This window comes from Pollachius pollachius (genome assembly GCF_949987615.1).
Source record: "Pollachius pollachius genome assembly, chromosome: 13".
NCBI lineage: Eukaryota > Metazoa > Chordata > Actinopteri > Gadiformes > Gadidae > Pollachius > Pollachius pollachius.
The window spans coordinates 19,739,488-19,749,444 of NC_136946.1; positions in this window are offsets into that span (position 1 = coordinate 19,739,488).

Below are 9,957 nucleotides of genomic sequence, written 5' to 3' on the forward strand. Positions count from 1 at the left end.
GGGGGAGGAGGAGGCTGATGGTCCTGCCCCCGCTGCCGAGCCTGGACCTGGGGGAGGTGCTGGACCGAGCCCTCCAGCCCCCCGCGCCCAAGAAGAAGACTCGCACGCTGTACACCACTGGTGAGGGCGGTGGGACAGCTGCTAGTCTCTCTCTGTTACACAACATGAAACGGCTTTTAGAGCACAGCTAAGCTCTGAAAAATGGTGCATTGCCCAGTAAAGCAGGTAATTAGTACAGAACAAAACATGTGAGGAATGTGATTTCAAGTCCTCATGGATTCGATTGGCTCGTGCCGAATTGAAAGACTTGCCAGCAGTGTATTACTGGCTTTACATGAGTGGGAGGGGAAACATGAAATCATATTTGTTGAATGTTAAGCCGGCCAATTTTTGGTTGCCGTCACGACCAAAAAGATTCAGCTGTGGAGGAAGTTAGATTTGATTGTGAGATTACCTTTGTCAACGGTGTGAATTTCTGGATTTCATGGTGAGTTTAATGATGGAATTTGGTTGTTAGCGTGTAATCCTTTGTTTGTCTGCTTAGATCAGTTGGAGCATTTGGAGTTTCTGTTTCAGGATGACCACTACCCTGATGCGGAGAAGAGGAAGGTCATCGCTGTGTCCGTTGGTGTCACACCACAGAGGATCATGGTAGGGTTCAATCTACCTCCACTTTCTCCAGGATTGTACACTGACGGTCCTCTGCTAGAGATTCATGGTTCTTTTCTTCTGTCTCAGAATTGTTTTCTACGATTTGTCCAACTAATTCATTTCAGTCAGGACCATTTCGAAATACATTTGTTATGGAGCAATCCAGTCGTGTTTGGCAAACTGACTCAGTCGTGTTAAATCCCCCTGCCCGTCCAGAGCTACCGTGCTCGAACGGCCAGGAGACGCAGCGGGTACATCCCCAGGGTGATGGAACAGAGCCAGCACCAGCAGCCTGGTGTCAGAGTTATTGGTACACTACAGCCATTTGATAGCACTTACTCAATTCCACATTGCTCATCCAGGTAAAATGCAATGAGTTGCATAAATGAGGGTGTTGCAGGGGTGGTGGTGGGTGTTAACGGTGCCATTAACACAGAGGTTGATGGAAGGCATCTAAGAGGAGCGTTGTGTTTTGTGTTGTGTTTTGAAGCTGGGTGTATAAGTAATAGGGGTGGGAATCTCTTGGCACCTCACGATTCGATTCCGATTCAGAGGTCAACGATTCGATTCTAGACCGATTATCGATGCATCTCGATGCAACAATTATTTTTTGAACATTTCCATGTGTGATTTTCAAAAATATATATATACATCTGAGTTTGCTCCTCATAGTTGGCTAATCACTTCCTACTTTTGTGATCATTAAAGACAATCAACAGATGAATTACCTTCTCCAATATTTATTATTAGGGAAAAGGTTTTCTTTCACAAATATGACTTTGAACATGAACATTGCAATAATCAATGCAGCTTGCATTTTCTATTCTACACAATTGTATGCCGCTTGCATTTCAACACATTGTGCAAAAAGTATGGCTTGGAATTCAGCTCATATAAAAACAGTGTGCAATATGAGGAAGAAAAGTAAACAGAAATATAACAGTGCTACAATGAAATAACGGCAGTGTACCATAGAAGTGCAAACTTATTAAACAAACAGTAACAGTAGAAGTGCTTAATAACTGGTGGATGTAATATGCAAGTTCTTGTGTAAGAACAGGAGCTGATCGACATGCTCTGGTGTGAGTGTACTCCGCTGGGCAGTCACAATATCCCCTGCAGTAGAGAAGAACCCAAAATAGAACCTCATAGAACCCAAAATGCTGCCATACGGGAGCTTTTAAAGAAGCCGGTGCAGGTCGTAAAGGTTTGCTGCTCTCAGCCATTTTGTCTCTACTTAAAGTATATAAACAATTCGCAGTCGCGCACGTGTGTGGCGTGCATGCGCAGTCTATACGTGTGCGGCGTGTATAGACGAGAACCGGCATGCAGAAAGGAGTTTCCTGTAGCGTTCTTCAGCAGGCGAACAAAATGTTGCATAAGGCGAACAAATGTTATTTTTAAAATTCCGATTATTAACTTATCTGCATCGAGAGCGAATCGTTTTAGAGAGAATCGCGATGCATCGGAGAATCGATTTTTTTTTTCCCAGCCCTAATAAGTAATGAGCCATATCTTTGTCTGCTAAATGCCCTATATGTAAATTTTGTGGGGTGGAGTCACTTTATACGTGTGTGAACAGCGTGCCCGGCCTGAACTAATGGCATGCTCTATTTAAATCATAAAAATTAGCTAACTTCATTTTAATCTTGCGTCTCCTTATTCTCTTCCCCCTAATTATCTCCTATTTTTAACATATTCTTTCTCCTTTCTCCTCGTCTCCCTCCCTCCCATCCTCCCTCCCTCCCTCCCTCCCTCCCTCCCTCCCTCTGTGTCTCTATGCCTTCCCTTCTTCATCGGTCTTCCTCTGCCTCTTACCGCTCTCTCTCCTCTCTGGTCTCTGTGGTCCAGGTGTGGTTCCAGAACCGGCGGGCCAAGTGGAGGAAGATTGAGCGCTCGGCGAAGGGGGAGAAGCAGAGCCGCGTGGGCAGCAGCAGCGTGGCCCTCCAGCAGACCCATCCCTCCCTGTCAGCCAGGGTGGCGCTCCCCATGTCAGTAATTACCTAAAGCGATGTTTCAGCGTTCTCCCTTTTCTTTGGTTATCTCAACACGGTGCCAATGAGTTGTGTCTTGGCTCAACCGTGCGGGGAACTATTTAAAAGTAATGTGTCACTCTTGTTGTCGGCTGAGGGGCCGGCTGAGCTAAACTGTGTGTTGTCTTGTCAGGAAGGGAGCTGGCTCTCTGTCACTCCACTCTCCCTCCGTCGCTCACTCCCAGCCCTCGGCCGCAGCTGCCTTCCCTGTGCCGTCGGGCCAGGCACTGCCCTCCTACGGCGCGCTGCTGGCCAGCCTCCCCAGCCAGAGTAAGCACCCATGTCCAAAGCGCCATATTGTGATGCATATCCGTGTGGAGCAGGTCGGAGCCAGGCTCCTTTGCTCAAGGACGTGTGATAGTTTATCTCCCAAGATAAACACATCAGAGATGAAAGGTTTAATCGCCCTGTTCAGCCGAGGTCCATGGGAGAGAGTGAGTGGTTTTTACTGGGAGGAGTGTGGTTTAAAACCAGCCTCAATGGATCGTGTTGTTGTGTGGTCGGCCCTTCGTTGAACACTTGAGGTAATACACTGTCCACAATCAGCTGAGGATTAGGGTTATTTTTTTCAAAATAATTTAAGCGTTTTTTCTGATCTACTAAAGTAAAAGCTGATAATTTATTTTATACGTTCAATTAGTTCAAGTGAGAATCTATTTAAACGATGTTAATGACATGTAACAAATTTCCCCCTTCAGACAGGATGTTATGGCACTTGCCACTGTAAATGTTGAACACTGAATGGATTTCGTATAGCGAGCTAATTAAGAGTAATATCCGTAATAAATTTACTGTGAAACCCAATTATTAGTTGCCCACATTTTAGCGCGTTAATATAGCCACATGGTCTTGCGTTTATAATATTTAGACCCTATCTTGTATTATGTTTTAAAGGTGCTTTAGGTACATTTTAAGGGATAACTTTTGATTTAATTTGTTAGAATTAAACAAAAACAAACACCCATCAGCTATTGGTGAGTAAATTGCTCTGTGAGAATATCTGTTTCTGGTTGCCTGCACAAGCCTTTTTAAAAGCCCATCTAGATTTAGGACTGCTTTTAGAGGAACCTCTTCCCTGATCCATCTAGCCTGTCAATCACAGGGGATGACATGCAACACTTCTGTGGGTCTGTGGGTTTGGTTAAAACGCTTGCTGCCCTGCTCGTTTCTACTCTCCCTTTACACTTCCCCCATCGTACCTGCAGCCTCTTTTACGTAACTGTTTATTTCTGATTGCCCCAGGCCAGCCTGGACCGATGGACACGGGGCCCATCCGGCCTCCGTCTCTGGGGGGCTCCTCGGAGTACAACCCCCCGCAAATGCACAGCCCGCCGCCGCTGAGGCGAGCTAGCCTCCCCCTCTACGCCAGCAGCTACACCCCTAACCCCGCACTGCCTCTGCTCAGTGCCCCGGCCCACACCCCCGCCCTCTGCCTGGAGGCCCTGGAGGGCAGCTCCTTCCTGGCCCACCTGGACTACCCTGGGAGGGAGCCCCCCATGCTGCATGCCGACACCAGGTCAGCTCCGTCCACAGGCCTGGATCAGGGCCCAGGGCCATTAGGAAACGTTGCTCTTGGATATCAGAACTAGATATCAATCTGCTCTGCAGCCGTCATGCAGGCAGTGTACCGTGTAGTGACCTGGTTATGCTATGCTCTACTTTCATGTCCATCTCCATTGTCCTCCATAAAAAGGTACAAAGCACCAATACAAATTATACAATTAATTAAAATGACATGCGTATCATTGTCATTACTTTGGCATTGCTCATGTTAGATATTACAGGGAACATAAGCAGCGTAGAGTCTGTTTTGTCGTTGGACACACCTTGTGTGTTCATTTGAGTGGTCAAGTAGCCACTTCATATGGTAGATCAATAGCTGAATCAATAGGCTTTGTTGTGCTGGAGACATGCGCCTTCACACCTACTCTCCAAACTCAGCGTGGGCGTTTGAAACACTGAGTTTCATTCTCCTTGGTAAGAAGACATAAGCCGTTAGCCGTAAGAGCGGAACGCAAAGGTTAAGTACCTGCAGAGCACCAAAAAGGTTGCTGCACCTGATTTAAATAGGGAGTAGGAGATCAAATGTTAAGACCTGTATTAGGTAAATAAGCAGGATTGTTGTCATTTGAAGGTTTATAGGGGAGTAGTGATGTGATGATATATCCATCGTGGTCTTGCATTTTGGTGGATGGTGGATCTCGAGTGATGCCATTTCCTGGACTTGTTCAATGGGTGTTATTGGAAATATATGAATGAACGCCTCTAGGTTCTTCGTCATAACATCCACTTCGCAAATAATGGATTCTGAGATTCTTCTTCCGAACATTAAATAATTAATGGCAAATGGCAAAATATCATCAACCGATCGATATGGTCTTAAAAATAGAAGTGACTATTCAGTATTTCCCTGCGTCGGCTGACGTGTGTTTCCCCTGGTTTGCTGACAGCTCCCTCTTCGACTACGGCGAGAGGCTGGACTACCTGACCTCCGCCGGCCAGCAGAATATCAACAACCACAACAGCTACTCCTACCAGCCCCAGGCCCCCTACCCCTCCAGCCAGCCCACCCAGCGCCTCACCTACCTCACGCCCTCCCCCTACCTCACACCCAACCCCCCGGACTCCAACCCCACCTCCTACCTGACCTTCGGCCCCGGAGCCGGCGCCAACGGGGTCGTGACCTACGCTGCTGGAGGCCACGCCTACTTCCAGCCCCACACCAACCCCGGGCAGATCCTGCTGCAGGCGGCCGGTCACCACGGTGAGTCTCAACCTAGAGCAGGGGCCTGAACAAGAGGGGAAGCCCAGAAGCAGAATGGCTACATGTGTTCATGTTGTTGTGTGTGTCTGTCCAGGGGGCACACCAGCCTACCAGTCCTACTCCTGGGGGAACATCCTTGGCCAGCCGGCGGTGGTGCAGCAGGCCCAGTGTCCTTCCTCCTACTCGGGTGGCCTTCAGCAGCCCAGCACTACCAGCACCCTGCCCTCGTCCTCCTTCTTCACCAGAGGGAACCATGGACCCTCAAACCCCCAGCGCTGTTCCTCCCACACCCAGACGCACACCTCCATCACAAGCACCAACACCAACGACAGCATGGCAGCAGTCCAGCACGGGCCACAGATACCCAGGGGTGCAGCCCTGCCGTCCCAGCTCAGTCCTGCCTCGCCAGGCAGCCCACCAGCGCCCTCTTGTGTCAAGATTGAGTATGAGAGCCCTGATCAGATCCACAGCCATTTCCACTGTGACTTCTCCCCCATACACTTCTGAATCGGCTGCCTCGTAAATTGGGACAAAATAAAGTTTGTGACTGTGAATCATATTTATATGTTTACTAGGTTCTGGGTATGGGCCGTGTTTTGTTACGATCTGACTCTATGTTTATTGCGTTTTGACCTTGACTCAATCCCTTGGCCTTGAGTTTCATCCAGTTTGTCTTGAATACATACCAATTACATTGTTGTTTGTTTCTGGATTATGCGTGGTGCATTGAAACGGCCTGATTTGACTCGGCAAGTATGTTCCTCATCATTCCAGTCCGCCACCAGAGAACACTGTTCCTCCTTCAATTAGGAAGCCAATACATCGAGAGGGGAGCTGTCGCGGAGTGCCCCCATCCTGGGGAAGAGAACAAGGGCAGTGCTTAGTTGAGGACGGCAGTGTCTCAAGACAACAGTGATGCAGCCCAAATCCTTAATCTGTCTGCCGCCATCTGCTGTATTCAGAGAGAGAGATGCTGGAGTGTGAGGAGAAACATTTCACTGTTTCCCCGGAGACCAGTGAACAGTTGGCGGCCGCATGGATTTGACTATTAACATTACAAAGTACATCTCTGAATCACAGCCCACCTGAAAGGCTAGTGATGGATGCCCCCTGCTACTAGAAGCCGGGGGTGGAGAGGTGTGTGTGGGGATAGGGCGGGGGGGAGCAGGGGATTGTGGGGCAAACAGAGCTGGTGGTTATGCAACTGCTGTAGTTTGGTTTGTTAATGAACCTCAGCTCTTCCTGCAGCACATGGCCGCTGGGCTGGGCCTCTTGTGAGTGTTGGCAGAAGGGGCTGAACCGAATGCCTGCGGAACCACCACGCACCCGCGCTCAGAAACGCCCCGTATGTTTCTACTCTAGCACAGAAGTGGCTCACAGGACACACACACACACAGCAGGAAAGCAAACACACTGATGCAGACCCTCCTTCATTCCTGGACGGGCCGTATTGGCGCTCCCCTCACACTCGGGGCAGTCACAGCCCTGCTCCTCAATGTGGACAGTGTGGAGCGCGCTGGCCGGTGAACACCAGCAGGTTTCATGTATCCACATGATTCTCACTGTAGCTAAATGCCAAACGGCACACACGTGTGCTTCTATGGGTCTGTGCTTGTCTCACAGGAGTGTGTGTTTTGATGTGTGTGTGTGTGTGTGAGGGAAAATGAGGCTAAAGGAGAGTTTGGGTAAGACTTCTGATTCTTTTTTCCAGGACTTCGATGGTGTGAACAGAGGCTGCTCACAGTGTAGCAGCAATGTTTGTCTGTCCCTGCGCACCAATATGCATAGGTCTCGCGTCTGTTTGGTGTGGGAGTGTGTGTGCGTGAGCGCCTGATAGGATGGCTCAGTTCTCCTCGATCCTCGAGGGTCAATATTATTTCAGTATTCTGAGACCCGAAAAAAGGGAACTTGTTTCAATATTTATGGATGTGGTCAAAAATCCAACACACACACACCTACACGAACACACACACACCTACACACACACACACACACACACATACATACATACATACATACATACATACACATAAACATTCCTTCAAAGCAGAACATTTAAATGGGCCAATCCGTTTATTGATTGAGTTCTGACAGGCTGCTTTCTATGTTGTGAGTTTCAGATTCCTACAATTTCCCTTCATGTGTTGTGGACACATGAAGGGAAATTGTTTTGCCTTGCTCTAATGAAACAAAATTTCACCTGGCCCTTAAGCTAGTGCTATATAACATGTTAATAATGTGAATAACATGTATAATGTTTTAAGACATATTTTCAAAGGGACACTAGCAACACTTCTGTGTTGCCACCAGCAGCCATGAGAAAGAACATAAACTAGCAGACACGACAAAATTATGGAACTTTTCTGGGTAAATACTATTGCAGGGTTAATACGGCTTGGCAAGTCGGGTGTTGGGAGATTTCAAGCCAGAGAATCCAGTTAATTTTTTTTCAAAAATCTGCCTCCAAGTAGTCAAACAAGTTGTGTACCAACCTCATGGTCCGGAGTCAATGGCTGGACTCAGGACGGTCATTTACTGTTGGACCCGGTACAGCATTGGCAGCACCTCCACGGACGTGCTGCAACACGGCGGATTGGTCTCCATTGATGACATGGTATAACACAAGCTCTGTCATTGTGTTCGATATAGATCACTTTGGGATTTATTTAGCTTCTGAGTAAACGGCTGAACCAACCGCATTTGTTTAGTCTTCTACAAATAAATGTGTATTTACTGGAGGTTGATAGCTGAACGACAGGAATACATTGGCATTTGGTAGAGTGGAATGTGACTTTATTTATAAATGTATAATTATAAAAAATAACGTGAATAGTTTTCAAGTTTTCAAGAGGGCCTTGGTTTTTCACGGGACATGTTCTTCATGATAATGCAGCACATCATCATCATCATCATCATCATCATCATCATCATCTTCCTCAACTAAGCTGTGGACTAAAAAACGTTTTCCTTCCCTTCTACTAATAGCTTTGACCGGCGGCTTTTAGCTATGTACCTCAGAGGAGACAAGCAGGAGCAGTTAGTGACCAAGTAGTGTGAACGTGAGACATCTGAGCTGCTTCAGCTCATTAACACAATGTTGTTGTTCAATGAGATCAGATTAGATGAGACCGGTACTTCAATCAAGCGAAAACAGTGTATTCTGGGTTGATCACCTTACGCCTGCATTGCTTCATCAGAATACTGTACGTTTAATGACACACCTAATACTAATGTACTGGAACAATGGGTACAATGAAGGGAGGAGAACCTCTGGAGATTAAGGAATTGAGGACGATCTGAACGAAAACTAGAATGCAGTGACGGCCATCCCTAGGAAATTTGGAAAACACATCAGGGAAAGTTCACAAGATAGAAACCCTGACTTTACAAGTACAATACATTTAAAGTAATGGCATGGTCGGAAATGACCTGAAGATAGAGGCGGACACACAAATAATCACCATCATTTGACTGGTCTTTCCAGTATACTGAATACTGTAACTGTATATATACATATATAGGTATATATATATATATATACCTCTCTCTCTCTCTCTCTCTCTCTCTCTCTCTCTCTCTCTCTCTCTCTCTCTCTCTCTCTCTCTCTCTCTCTCTATATATATATATAGGTATACATACATATTGTATTAGGTAACAAATAAGGCTTAGGCCTATTATACACAGACTAGTCTAAAACTGGCATCGGAGTACATTCAGGATAAATAAAAGACAGTACAAAATATTTGTTTATTCCTTGTTTATCCTTCTTGTTTTGGTGCTGAGGGGCAGCAACATTTACCTTGTGTTTGAGCTCTTTTACTTTGGCCAAAATTGTTTTTGCCTCAATGTAAACAAGTGAAATCATTTTGGTTTATACCTGAGCAGATTCTTCTATTTGTGTCAGGGTGTGGGCTAACCCCTTCTTTGATGTTTCCATGTTAACTTTTAAAAAGAAATGAATGAAAACCAAACAAAATAATGAATGTTTACTAATATCTAAGTATTTCGCTCCTACCAGCCCTGGGTGTCTCCTTTAGGTACCTGCATGGGTTTATATTCATCATTCTTACTAGTCTGAGATTTTACATAATCTGTGCATCTGTTCGTTTATGTACTGTCATTTCTTATTTTTCTTCTCTCCTAAACGCCCAAGGTAGGAGCCTGTCCAGGAATAACATCGCTCCTGACTTTCATCCTAAAGACAGGTGACACACACACACACTCAAACACACACACATGCATGCGATCACGCATGGTATACACACACTCACTCACTTATAGCCTATATACTCACATACGCACACGTGCAAACAGAAGCTTAGCCATAACACACACACACATACAGATACAGCTTGGTCCGTTCAGTAAGAAATCTGTCTGAATGGTTACTGTACAGACTCACCGCACATTCCGTCTCCTTGCCCCACCTCCCCCTCCCACCCTGCCAGAATACCCCCTCAATTGCGGCTTGTTCAGGTGGTATGCGTACGTGTGTGGATACCTGTGTGT